At 52.1% G+C, this 14347-nt stretch overlaps 2 long non-coding RNA genes across 2 annotated transcripts in view; both read right to left on the bottom strand.

Annotated features, from left to right (window-relative positions):
- Positions 1-3: 3 nt before the first annotated feature.
- Positions 4-540, bottom strand: LOC142604863 (uncharacterized). The gene is made up of 4 exons (XR_012838703.1): positions 482-540; positions 367-406; positions 234-280; positions 4-111 (listed from the first exon to the last, which is right to left on the bottom strand). It is a non-coding gene; the product is annotated as an uncharacterized LOC142604863 (long non-coding RNA).
- A 1346-nt stretch (positions 541-1886) lies between these two features.
- LOC142604791 (uncharacterized) overlaps positions 1887-14347 on the bottom strand; it is a 29233-nt gene continuing 16772 nt past the window's right edge. The window contains exons 2-5 of the long non-coding RNA XR_012838628.1: positions 2389-2444; positions 2274-2313; positions 2141-2187; positions 1887-2019 (exon numbers count right to left, since the gene is read on the bottom strand). This is a non-coding gene — a long non-coding RNA (uncharacterized LOC142604791). The remainder of the gene's footprint in view (positions 2020-2140; positions 2188-2273; positions 2314-2388; positions 2445-14347) is intronic.

The following is a 14347-nucleotide window of genomic DNA, read 5'->3' as shown; positions in this document are numbered from 1 at the left end:
AACTTAGCTTTCAGAGGGCCGGGGATCTAGAACCATCCGCAACGGAGGACCTGCGTGCTGTGCGTTGGCAAACCGGGATGGTCCTGCAGTCGCTTGGTTCCTCTTCATCAGCTACCATTAAAAAAAACCCCACAACACAAACAATACAACAGTGCCAGTCAGCATCGCGCTGCTCAACACCGACCTCTCCCGCAACACCCCCCTCCTCATAACCGCCGTGGCTTTCCACTCACCTGCTCGTTCCAGAGACTGACACCGCAGCTGTCATCGCCTGTGGCGCCTAGAGACACAAGAGACACAAAATTACTCCTGTGTTTGTGGGAAGTCACCATTCCCAGGATCGCCCTTGCTGTTTTTCCAGCTCACCTCAAATGCATATCCAGTTCCAACAGTGGCCACACAGCTCCTGCAAAACCAGAGGGAAACGCTCAAATGAGTTGCCATATAGTGCTCTGGTATGAGAAACCGACGAGCATCTAACCTTCTCGGACCGCTCCTCGGCACGCGGCTTCGCCCCTCCGAGGCTCCCCGCGGCACCTGCCAAAAACAAAGCAGAGAGGCACGTGCCGAGACGGTGCCCAAAACCGCAGCCTGCCCGCACAGATTCTTATCTCCTGTTCCTTTACCTCAGCCGCTTGCTCACCTAGCCTCTGTCATTTCAGGCTGCCATGCTTGCACCCCACCTAGAAAACACAAACAAAGAACATCTGCATCTTAGCCATCAATGTGACACCTGAAAAATAACCGCTACTTCAGCCCACTAGTCGCTGCGCACCTGGCCCGAGTCACCTCCCGTGCTGATATCCAGCTTCACGCCTTCAAAAAAAATCAAGAATCCCCAGACAAATCTGAATGTAGCCATACAGCCACCAGCCACCTCTTCCCTCCGATGCCACCGGCCGACCCGCCTTCATGCAGCACTCTGCTCGCCGCCTCTGCCGCTCTTTGGTGCGCATCTTCTCTGTCCGCAACTGAAAAAAACACGCCAAATTCTTAAACAAGTCACCCAGACGCTGAGTGAGAGCCAAACCATTCCAGACCGGGCATATCAACATACTAACCGTACACTCTTATTGCTATTCCACCTAACCCTGACTCAACAACCCCGGGCAGAGCAGCTCCACGCCCAACACGTGCGCGCGCACACACACACACAGAGACCAGCACTACACAGAACTCTACAAATGATGTGACACAAAGCTGAGAGAAAACTCTCAGCGAGAAGAAGGACTCCCGGACCAGAGACGAATGTCGAGCGAGACGACCGACAGGGCGCGACGCCCAGGCGAGGAAGCTCTACGGCAACCCCAGAAGAGAATTGACTGTCATGGCCCGTTAAAAGAAGTTACGGTCAAAACAGAGATGACGGATGCACGAGAAGCGGTCTTCGAGACCTAAGAACGCAAGGATGCGGGGAGGAAGCCCCGGTCCCTGAAAAGGGATGGCTGGAGAGCAGAGGTCCCGGCACAGCCTGGGAAGAAGCTGCAAGAAGAGGGGATCCGCTGGAAACTTCGGAGATGCAAGACCGATCCACACCGTAAGCTTGCTGTGCAAGAAAAGAAGCGCCCGATCGACACTACCCCGACGAGTACGGGCATTCGAGACCCTAGGGATGGCGCCCGAGAAGCACGCCGTGCCCCTCGAGCGCAAAGAGGGCGCCCAGACCCGAGGAAGGGCTAACACACAGAAAACAAACATGTACAACAAACATACCACAGACACAGGCTGGAACTGCCCTGCCCGGCACAGTCTAGCATCGTGCTGACAAATAACCTGCTCCCTTTGCCCACCCAAATCGCGCTGCTCCCAGACAGCTCTCTCCCCTGCGCTAACCACAAAACCCCTCCCCTGCAGCCCTCAAACTTGCCCCTTTCCTACATCCCACTCCCTCCCTAGCCCCGGTCCCTCAACTTAGCTTTCAGAGGGCCGGGGATCTAGAACCATCCGCAACGGAGGACCTGCGTGCTGTGCGTTGGCAAACCGGGATGGTCCTGCAGTCGCTTGGTTCCTCTTCATCAGCTACCATTAAAAAAACCCCACAACACAAACAATACAACAGTGCCAGTCAGCATCGCGCTGCTCAACACCGACCTCTCCCGCAACACCCCCCTCCTCATAACCGCCGTGGCTTTCCACTCACCTGCTCGTTCCAGAGACTGACACCGCAGCTGTCATCGCCTGTGGCGCCTAGAGACACAAGAGACACAAAATTACTCCTGTGTTTGTGGGAAGTCACCATTCCCAGGATCGCCCTTGCTGTTTTTCCAGCTCACCTCAAATGCATATCCAGTTCCAACAGTGGCCACACAGCTCCTGCAAAACCAGAGGGAAACGCTCAAATGAGTTGCCATATAGTGCTCTGGTATGAGAAACCGACGAGCATCTAACCTTCTCGGACCGCTCCTCGGCACGCGGCTTCGCCCCTCCGAGGCTCCCCGCGGCACCTGCCAAAAACAAAGCAGAGAGGCACGTGCCGAGACGGTGCCCAAAACCGCAGCCTGCCCGCACAGATTCTTATCTCCTGTTCCTTTACCTCAGCCGCTTGCTCACCTAGCCTCTGTCATTTCAGGCTGCCATGCTTGCACCCCACCTAGAAAACACAAACAAAGAACATCTGCATCTTAGCCATCAATGTGACACCTGAAAAATAACCGCTACTTCAGCCCACTAGTCGCTGCGCACCTGGCCCGAGTCACCTCCCGTGCTGATATCCAGCTTCACGCCTTCAAAAAAAATCAAGAATCCCCAGACAAATCTGAATGTAGCCATACAGCCACCAGCCACCTCTTCCCTCCGATGCCACCGGCCGACCCGCCTTCATGCAGCACTCTGCTCGCCGCCTCTGCCGCTCTTTGGTGCGCATCTTCTCTGTCCGCAACTGAAAAAAACACGCCAAATTCTTAAACAAGTCACCCAGACGCTGAGTGAGAGCCAAACCATTCCAGACCGGGCATATCAACATACTAACCGTACACTCTTATTGCTATTCCACCTAACCCTGACTCAACAACCCCGGGCAGAGCAGCTCCACGCCCAACACGTGCGCGCGCACACACACACACAGAGACCAGCACTACACAGAACTCTACAAATGATGTGACACAAAGCTGAGAGAAAACTCTCAGCGAGAAGAAGGACTCCCGGACCAGAGACGAATGTCGAGCGAGACGACCGACAGGGCGCGACGCCCAGGCGAGGAAGCTCTACGGCAACCCCAGAAGAGAATTGACTGTCATGGCCCGTTAAAAGAAGTTACGGTCAAAACAGAGATGACGGATGCACGAGAAGCGGTCTTCGAGACCTAAGAACGCAAGGATGCGGGGAGGAAGCCCCGGTCCCTGAAAAGGGATGGCTGGAGAGCAGAGGTCCCGGCACAGCCTGGGAAGAAGCTGCAAGAAGAGGGGATCCGCTGGAAACTTCGGAGATGCAAGACCGATCCACACCGTAAGCTTGCTGTGCAAGAAAAGAAGCGCCCGATCGACACTACCCCGATGAGTACGGGCATTCGAGACCCTAGGGATGGCACCCGAGAAGCACGCCGTGCCCCTTGAGTGCAAAGAGGGTGCTGAGAGCTAAAGAAGGGCTAAGACACACAAGACAAGACACACAGACATAACACAGGCTGGAACTGCCCTGCCCGGCGCAGGCTAGCATCGTGCTGACAAGTAACCCGCTCCATTTGCCCACCCAAGGGGGGCAGCTCCCAGACAGCCCTCTCCCCTACGCTAACCATAAAACCCCTCCCCTGCAACCCCCAAACTGGCCCCCTCCACAGCCCGCTCCCTCCCCGGCCATGGTCCCTCAACTTAGCTCATAGAGGGCCAGGGATCTGGAACCATCCGCAATCAACAAGGTGCACACCATGCATCAGCTACATGAGACATTCCTGCAGTCGCCAGTTTCCTCTTCATCATCTACACTAAAAAACTCAGAACACACGACCAAACAGTGCCATGGGTCAGCATCGCACCGGTCGACGCCAACCTCTCCCACAACATCCCCCCTCCTCAGAAGCACCGTGGCTTTCCGCTCACCTGCTCGTTCCAGAGATGAACCCTGCAGCTGTCATCACTTGTGGCACCTAAGACGCCAAGAGACACAAGATTACTCCTACATTTCTGAGGAGTTACCGTGCCCACAATCACCCTTGCTGTTCCTCCGGCTCACCTCAAACAGGCATCTGGTTCCAAATGGGTGGCCGCACAGCACCTGCAAAACCAGAGGGAAAGGCTCAAACTAGGTGCCATATAGTGCTGTGCTATTAGACACTGACAGATGCCTCACCTTCTCGGACCGCTCCTCGGCACACGGCTTCGCCCCTCCGAGGCTCCCTGCGGCACCTGCCAAAAACAAAGCAGAGAGGCACGTGCCGAGACGGTGCCCAAAACCGCAGCCTGCCCGCACACATTCCTACCTCCCCATCCCCTACCTTAGCTGCTCGCTCACCTGGCCTCCGTCATTTCAGGCTGCCGTGCTTGCGCCCCACCTAGAAAACACAAACAAAGAATACCTGCATCTTAAACAGTGATGCAACACCTGACAAATAATGCTGTACTTCAGCCCGCTAGTCGCTGCTCGCATGGCTCGAGTCACATCCCATGTCCGCGTCCTACAGGGTCCATATCCAGCTTCACACCTTCAAAATAAAAACCACACACAAATGAGAATGCAGCCATATAGCCACCTCTTCCCTCCGACACCACCGGCCGACCTACCTTCGTACGGCACTCTGCTCGCCGCCTCTGCCGCTCTTTGGTGCGCATCTTCTCTGTCCGCAACTGAAAAAAAACACGCCAAATTCTTAAACAAGTCACCCGGATGCTGAGTGAGAGCCAAACCATTCCAGACCGGGCATATCAACATACTAACCGTACACTCTTATTGCTATTCCACCTAACCCTGACTCAACAACCCCGGGCAGAGCAGCTCCACGCCCAACACGCACACACACAGAGACCAGCGCTACACAGAACTCTACAAATGATGTGACGCAAAGCTGAGAGAAAACTCTCAGCGAGAGGGAGGACTCCCAGACCAGAGACAATGTCGAGCGAGATGACCGACAGGGCGTGACACCCAGGCGAGGAAGCTCTACGGCAACCCCAGAAAAGAATGGACCGCGATGGCCTGTTATAAGATGTTACTGTCAAAACCGAGGTGAGGGATGCAGCAAGCCAGTCTTCGAGACCTAAAAACGTAAGGATGCAGCGAAAAAGCCGCAGTCCCTGAAAAGGGATGGCTGAGGAGCAGAGCTCCCGATACAGCCGGCGACAAGGCTGCAAAAAGAAGACCCGCCGGAAGCTTCCGAGATGCGAGACCGATCCATGCCATAAGCTTGCTACACGAGCAAAGAAGCACCCCGTTGGCACTACGCCGATGAATACAGGCATTCGAGAGCCTAGGGATGGTGCCCCAGAAGCATGCCACGCCCCTCAAGCACAAATGGGGCATTGAGAGCTAAGGAAGGGCTAAAGACATACAACACAAGACACACAAACATAAAAGTAGACTGGAACTGCCCTGCCCAGTCTAGCATGGTGCTGACAAGTAACCCGTTCCCTTTGCCTGCCCAAAGGGGACTGCTCCCAGACAGCCCTCTCCCCTACGCTAACCATAAAACCCCTCCCCTGCAACCCCCAAACTGGCCCCCTCCACAGCCTGCTCCCTCCCCAGCCACGGTCCCTCAACTTAGCTTTCAGAGGGCCGGCAATCCAGAACCGCCCACGACAAGTAACATGCGCATTGGCCAACTGGGATGTTCCTGCAGTTGCCTGGACCCTCTTCATCATCTACAGTAAAAAAAACCCACAAAAAAGCAGTGCCAGTCAGCATCTCACCGGCCAACATCAACCTCGCCCTCAACACCCCCCTCCTCAAAACAGCCACGTCTTTCCGCTCACCTGCTCGGTCGAGAGACGGACCCTGCGGCTTTCATCCCTCGTGGCACCTAAGAGACCGAGAGACACAAAATTACTCCTACGTTTCAGAAGTCACTGCTCCCACAATAGCTCTCGCTATTCATCCATCTCACCACCAGCACCGATATGCTGCTTCACTCGTCGCTTCACAATAATAAAAGCCACATACACAAATTGTAATGTTGTCATACAGCCACCGGCCACATCTTCCCTCCGACACCTCTGGCTGACCCACCTCCTTACGGCGCTCCGTTCGCCTCCTCTGCTGCTCTTTGGTGCGCATCTTGTCCGTCTGCATCTGACAAAAAAAACCCACCAAATGACTAAACAAGTCACCCGGATGCCAAGCGATAGCTGAACAATTCCAGATCTCTTGTTCCCATTTAAGAATACCACCCAGAGCTCAACTACAGACTCCCAGTAAAAAACACCCGCAAACATTAAGTTCCTCACAGACAGGCCTTTGACACTTTTGAGAGTCAATCGGCTTTCACTACCCCAGAACTCCCCCTCCCAGGCGGCTCCTGTAGTCATCTCCACAGCACGCTACAGAGTCGCCGCTCCACGCAGCCTGCCGACAGCTACTCGATCCGAAGCGACTACACAACCTTTGCACCGAGCGGTCTGGGCGTTGCGACGTACCAACCGTACGCTCTTACGGCTATTCCGCCTAACCCCGACTCGACACCCCCGGGCAGAGCAGCTCCACGCCCAACACACACACACACACAGAGACCGAGGCTACAGAGAATGCAACAAACAACGCGACTCAAAGATGAGAGAAAACTCTCAGCGAGAAGGACTCCCGGACCAGAGACGATGTCGAGCGAGACGACCGACAGGGCGCAACGCCCAGGCGAGGAAGTTCTATGGCAACCTCAGAAAAGAATGGACTGTAATGGCCCATTATAAGAAGTTACCATCCAAACCGAGATGATGGATGTGCAAGAAGCTGATCCTCAAGACCTACGAGCATCCGGATGCAGGGAAGAAGCCCCAGTCCCTGAAAAGGCATGGCTGAAAATGTGTCACATCTCCTGATGCAGCCTAGAAAGAAGCTGCAAGAAGGGGACCCAGCAGAAACTTCTATAATGGAAGATCAATCCATGCCATAAGATTGCCGCACAAGAAAAGAAGCGCCCAATTGGGGCTACGCCGATGAGTAGAGGTATCGGAAAGCCTAGGGTTGGCACCCGAGAAGCACGCCGTGCCCCTTGAGCTATAAGAGAGCATTGAGACCCGAGGAAGGGCTAAGACACACAAGACAAGATACGCGACAACTCAGACACAGGCTGGAGCTGCCCTGCCCGGCACAGTCTAGCACGGTGCTGATGAGTAACCCGGTCCCTTGGCCTGCCCAAAAGGGACTGCTCCCAGACAGCCCTCTCCCCTACGCTTACCATAAAACCCCTCCCCTGCAACCCCCAGGCTTGCCCCCTCCTCATCCCAGACAGCCCTCTCCTCTACACTAACTTTAAATGCCTTCACTCCCTCACCCCCGCCCCTACAACTTCCTACCTTGTCCCTTCCTCCCAGACCCTCCCCGGCCCCAGTCCCTCAAGTTAGCTTTCAGAGAGTCAGGGATCTGAAAGCTTCCTCAAATACACACCTACCGTACACCAGCTATCTGGGATGTCCTGCAGTCACCTGGTTCTGCTTCATCATCTCCATAAAGTTACGCCATAAACAAGCAGTGCCGTCTGTAAGCCACGGCACCGGTCGACGCCTACCTCTCCCACAATACCACCCCTCCTCAGAAGGGCCGTGGCGTTCTGCTCCCCTTTACCTTCTGGAGATGGACCCTGTAGCCATCATCGTTTGTGGTCCTAAGATGCCAAGAGACGCAAAAGTACCGTTACTCTTGGAGAAGTCACCGGTCCTGTTCTCCTTGCTACCGCTGCAGCTCACCTCAAATCCTCATCCAATTCCAAAAACAGCCAGCACAGCACCTGAAAAACCAAAGAGAAACACTTATCTGAGCAGCCATCATTTCCTGCTCTGGGACGGCGGCCCTGCCGACGACCGGCTCGCCTTCTCGGACCGCTTACCGGGATACGGCTTTGCCCCTCCGAGGCCGCTTACGGCACCTGAAAACCACCAAAGCGAAAGCCACGTGTCAAGGTGCTGCCCAAAACCGTGGCCTGTCCGCACCGACTCCCATCTTTCGTTCCTTTACCTCGGCCGTTCTCCCTCGCCATCTCTAGCACTTACAGGCTGCCGCGTCGAAGCTCGGGTCGCGAGCGACGCAGACTACCTCCTTACCTACAAAGCCCTTTAGGACATCACAGAGGCGGTCGGCCAATGGCAAAAGCGTGACGATCGCGACACGGCGTCTCAAAGATCCAAAATGGGCACCTTGCAACTACAGAAACTGGTGCTAAAAACGCAATAGATAAATATGAACAAGAAAATGTAACTGCCGTGACCGATACTAGGGCAAGCCTCGCTGTGTGCTTAAGGAAAAACTAGAAAGTAGAAAAAGCTTGCATGTCAGGACTGCAATAAGAAAAAGACCTCTGGCCGCAGGGTTTTTTGGGGTTTTGTTTTTGATTGGTTGTTTTTTAAATGAGCACGGGTAATACACATCCTCCTCTCCAAGACATTCCAGCAAATACAGTCATTCGAGCCTGTGCTGCAGACAATTGCAGTAAGAGGCACAGAAAGTAACAGGCACAGAAAAGCAGAGAGTTCAGGAGGGTATATTTTGATGTACTCCTCACTCGACGAGATGGCGCTCTTCTGACGGTCGGCCCCACATATTCCGACGCGAAGGAACGGATGGTTTACGGCGCATCTCGGGACTGTCGTACCTCCCGTCAGCTGCAGAGAGACTAAAACAGAACAGACCTCACTGACATCCAAATCCAACCGCAAAGCTGCCTGAGAAGGGCTGATGATCCCTCCTCCCTTTCCCAACCATCCTCCAGTCCCAAAACTTTAGAAACCCCTTTTTTTTCTCCCAAAGTCCCAGGGAAGGAACCCCACTCCTTCTAACAGCTCCTCGAGAGCTGCTCTTCTGAGCTGTTCCCTGCGTTTTGCTGGCAAGTTCTCTCTTCTGTTTTCCTGCAAAGTTGGGCTCTGCCACAGGATGGCAAAATAAGTAAAATCCTGATACTTATAATCTGTGAGGGGCCTGCCACAAGCTGTAGAGGTTCTAGAAACGACGTGGTAGTCCGTAGATGACCGGGAAACGCTGTCCTGCGCCCTGAAATATGCCGTGCCTTATGTTCTTGCTGCTTTCCTAAGACATACTAGAACTCCATCAACAGATGCATACAAGATGTTCGCCCTAAAACCCTGCTAGATGATCTCATCATCAGTCTTATTAAAAGAGATGACACCGTCAACTTACACAGTAAACAACAAAGCTCCTGAAAAAGCCAAGGCTGCACCTCCAATACAATCAGAAATTCCAGTAAAATACAACAAACCAGGAATAAAAAAAGTTACGTAGCATTAAATCCCAAGTGCAAACTCCTGAATGCTCAATCCAAAATTATTACCTTGGAAAAAATCCCCAAACCTGCATACAGGTGTGATTTCTTCTCTACATCCCGCTTAACCTCAACTATTCCCAAAGCTCTTACCTCAGGTACCTCTGCTTCCCTAAACAACAAAACAAACAGCTGAACCAACTCAAAAACTGCAATCAGCCAAAGGAATAGCAGACCACCAACACCAAAGCAGCCCAGGAGCTGAATGAGCTCCCTGGTTGAGGCCTGTGGCTCATATACCCCATGCCCCACCCACTGCCCTTCCCACCATCCCCTGGGAAAGGGGAGGGGCCGACCACCAGAAGGCTTAAAGAGGGCCAGAGGGGGCACCAGGGGTTTTCTGATCTGCCTCGAGTTTGTGCCGTGCAAAGCGCTGGAGAAAGCGATCCTTATTGAAAATGAGGATACCTGCTCTTTTATCCCAGCTTCATCTTTTGCATCAGCAATGGGTAAGTAATTAAACTTAATTTTTCCAGGGCATAGATAGAAAAAGATAAATGTCATGCTAAATTATGCAGGAAAGCGGTTTGTTAAATGCAATAGCAATACTGAAAATTACATGCTTTAGTTTCCCGTAAAAAACTCACGATGCTACGGGGTTACGCATCGCCTCTAGCGAGGTGACGCGTGCTGTCTAACTTCTACTGAATCTATGTTCTGGATGAGGCCGAATGACAAAGCAGAAATAAATCCCATAAGAATCCCTTCTCGAAAATATTTCCGGTTGCAAAGTAAATTATTTATTGTAAATCACTGATGAGTAACCTCGTCGGTCTCTCCGACTGACTCCCTTAACAGAATTAGATGTGTCCCAAAGGACACCAAAAAATCATGGAAATACAAAAAACATATCAGAAGCTCTGTGAAGCGGCCTAATGACATATAAGTAGCTAGAACTAAAATAAATTGTAAGACGCATCAAATAACGCTATGGGAGATGCGTCGATAGAAATGGACAAAGGCTGTCGCCTTCTCTGGAAAACTCAAGGGGCAATCTGAACCAAAAATAGACATCTTTGGGGTACTGGGAGACAAGTAGAAACATACTATAAGACAGAAAACAAAAAGACTGCTCTGGAGCAAAAAGGTGGCTTCGGAAAAGGTTCCGAAGGAACGAGAAGCATCGTTGCAGAAATTAGAGAGGTCCCGAAGGGGCTGGAGAGACTGAAGAAGTTTCGGGGCTGTGATGAGCTCAAAAGGGAATCGAATAAAGCACGGATGCCCTCGGGGGACGGAACGGGAACGCGCGGCACGGATGAGAGAACCGGGGTAACGGGTGCGGACTCGGGAAGGGCTCTGAGGGGAAAAGAGGGGTGCAAAGCGCCCTCCCGAGCTTAAACGGGGCTCCGGGGCGTAGGGGATGTCTCGCGAGGGCTCGGCAAAGGGAGCGGAAGAGTCCCAAAGGAGCCCGAGAGATCAAAGAAGCCGCAGAGATAACGATGTGGAACTCTGAAGAGGACTGCGACAAAGCACAGATGCCGTCGGGGGGGGGAGGGGCCGGGAGCCGAACAGAATACATCCTAAATGGCAAAGAGTAACGCGGGAGCGCTCTGAAGAGCACGAAAAAAACCCCAAAAGGTGGCTCGAGGGCACAAAAGGACGCGGGAGGGGATTTGAACAGGGCACAGATGTCGTGAGGAAGACGCTGACCCATTGGAGGCAAGAGAGATGGAGGAGAGGACAAAAAGACCGCTCTAAGGAAGAGGGATGACCCGAGGACACGTCCTGACAGACCGAGAGGGCTATGAATTACGTTCCAGAGGTAAGAGCGTGCTGAGGAGACCCTCTAAAGCCTCGGGATGAACGGAGAGTGGAAAAAAACAAAAGACGCAAAGAAAACTTAAAAAACAACAGGGTACGTGACAAGCAAGAAAGTAGTAATAATAGGGGTAGACAGCTTGATAAAAGTAGACGTGGAAAGAAAATTTAAAAGGCAAAAGGGTACAAGGGAGAGGAGAAAAAGATTTAAAAATAGGGGGACAAAACTAGATAAAAGTAGGCGTGGAAAAAAAGTTGAAAAATGAAGGCATTAAAGGAGGAAAAATTAAAAAATAAGGACAAGAAGCTAAATAAATGGACACATATAAAGAAAATTGTAAAATTCAGGGAGTACCCGACAGACGAGAAAGCAATAAAAAAATAGAGACAGGAACTAGCTAAAAGTAGATGTAGAAAAAAGTCTTAAAAGCAACAAGATTAAGGAAATAAAGGAAAAGATTAAAAACCAGGAAGATGGTAAACTGGATAAAAAATAGCCAGAGAAAGAAAATTTAGAAACAATGGGTTACAGGACAGACAGGAAACTAATAAAAAACAGGGAGAGACATATTGATAAGAGTAGACATGGAACAAAAATTTTACAAGACAGGACGCAGGAAAGAGACCGTGAGAGCCCGTGCGCCTCTGTGGGAGGGCGTGGGAGCACGTCTGAACCCGTGGGAGCCTGCGGGAGTACGTGGGAGCCCTTGTGCGCTTCTAGGAACCTTGCTGCTCCCATGGGAACTTGTGAGAACCCGTGGGAGGCCACGTGCATCTGTGGGAACCCATTTAAGCCTGTGGGAGCCTGTGAAAGCCCGTATGCCCCTGTAGAGGCCTGTGGGAGCCTCTCTGCGCCCTGGGGTGCCCGAGGGAGCCTGCGTGCACCCGTGGGAGCTTGTGAGAGCCCGTGGGATCACGCGTGAACCTGGGAGAGGCTGCGACGGACTGTGAGAGCCTGTGGGAACCTGTCTAAGCCCGTGGGAGCCCACGTGCCGCTGTGGAGGCCCATGGAAGTCTCTATGCACCCTTATGTGCCTAAGGGAGCCCGTGGGATCCTCTGTCCACCCTTGGGTGCCTGAGGGAGCCCGTATGCACCCGTAGCGTCGAGAAATTCTTTTACCGAGCAACGATTAGCTTTGAATTTAAGAAGGCCTATGAGCAATTAATGTGTATGGAGAAGACACGCTAACCTTGAGAAGAGAACCATCCCGGTGGGATTGCCCAACCACGGTCGATAAGGAAGAACGGCTTGGCCGGACGACAGAGTTAGGAAACATTCAAGGAGAAGAAATTGTCCTCGAGACTCGTGACCGTAAAAGGGAAAAAAGGAGCGGGGGGCTAACCCCCCCCCCAAAAGACCACCGACGACCACCCGAGACCCCCGCGCGTGCATAGCGTAGTTTTGCGATGCCAGCATCGTGTGAAGGCAGTAGCTAGGCGGAGACTTCTTGGAAAATGTATGAATATTCACATCTTTAAGTTATATAAAGGATGAACTTTTGTTTTAAGGTAGGCACGATAGACGGCGCTATCCCCCGTGCATCCAGCACCATAATAGAGAATGCCTGCTCTTTAATACTACATTAGCGTTAAGGAGCTCTTTTCGGGTGTTTCGGTAACGGTTTCTGGCGACCCGGAGGGGACTCTGCTTCTGAACCCGGACGGATCCGCAGGATCGTAGGACCTCCGGCCGGCACCGAGGGATTCTCAGGGAGAACCTCCAATCCCCGGACCGAAGAGCTCCGAGCAAGAGCTTTACCGGGTAAGGTAAAGGCATTCTTTTCTTTAAGGGACATTAAAGTAAGGGACGTTAAAGGTTGCCCGCCCGTAAGGCGTGGCAAAAGTCTCGTGAGGTTGGCCTATAAAGACGCCTAAGGGAAGGATTCGATCGTATCGGATGAAAGTCTGAAGGACACCCGGGTTTGGAAGAGGTGGGTTAGAGTCCCGCTGGTATGAGGGGTTCGAGTCCCCAACTTCCTGTTATTTTGTGTTAAATCATTGCTTTTGTGCTTTCATCTTGTTATTTTGTGTTAAATTATTGCTTTAGTGTTGGTGCGTTACGTTTCGTACTATTTTATAACAACTAATAAACCCTTGGCGGAACGGGGGATTCTAAAAAAATCTCCTCTAGGATGTATATTGAAATATTGGAGAAAGGTGCGGGGAGATCCTCTCGCTCTGAGGCAGCCTATGGAATATTGTAACAATTGTTGACCATTGTATGTGGGGTGGAGCAGGAATTTGAACAGATGTTGCTCAGCCTGTTGCATTGGAAAAAGGTGCTTGAAATGTGAAAGAGAGGAAGAGGATGATTTGGAGTTAATGGTTGCTCCTCGACGGATACAGGAGAGAAGAGAACCCTGTGGATGAGAAATGATGATGACAATAGCATAAGAGGAGGAAGAGGAAGCGGTCATAGACAGGATGGTGAAGTTAGAAGCGCAAGAGGAACGGGAGGCGGTAGTCGTGAACGAGAAGGACGATTCGGTGGGGCGGAAGGGTTTAGCTTGATTGCCGGAAGAACGCGGGGGAGACGGGAAGAGACAAAGGGGGGTTATTCGAGCTCCTCTCGGGCAAGGAGTCGCAAATAATGGGCTAGTAACAGTTAAAGTGCCGTTTTCAATAACAGAGCTAAGATCCTAGAAAGAAATGGCGGGTACTTACAGGGAAGACACAGAAAGGGTGGCCAAGGTGTTTGAAATCATAATTAGAACTCATGACCCTGATTGCAATGACATGCAGGTTAGAACGGACACATTGTTAGATGAAACTGAGAAAAAGACGGTACTAAACACTGCCTGGAAACAGGTAGAAGGGGCACGTGCTAATGGTGATTTGCAGGGAACGGTAGAATTTTCCTACCGTTGACCCAGGGTGGGATCCCAACCGGCCGGACCCGGGGGGGCTTTTAGCAAGGTATCAGAGATGGGTACTATTTGGCGTAAGGCGTGATATGCCAAGAACGATCAGCTGGTCCAAATTATATGAGGTTAAGCAACAGCCAAATGAATCCCCGTCCGCCTTCACGGAGCGGTTAAAAGTCACTGCCGGGAAATATACTAATCTGAACCCTGAAAAACCAGAAGAGGCTGTCCAACTGGCTTCTATCTTTATGGGACAATTGGCCCCAGATATAAAAAAGAAACCTCAAAAATTAGAAGGGGCAGACTTAAGGGA

The sequence above is a fragment of the Balearica regulorum genome, chromosome 22 (genome assembly GCF_011004875.1).
Source record: "Balearica regulorum gibbericeps isolate bBalReg1 chromosome 22, bBalReg1.pri, whole genome shotgun sequence".
NCBI classification, from domain to species: Eukaryota; Metazoa; Chordata; class Aves; order Gruiformes; family Gruidae; genus Balearica; species Balearica regulorum.
This window is presented reverse-complemented; position numbering and strand designations above follow the sequence as displayed.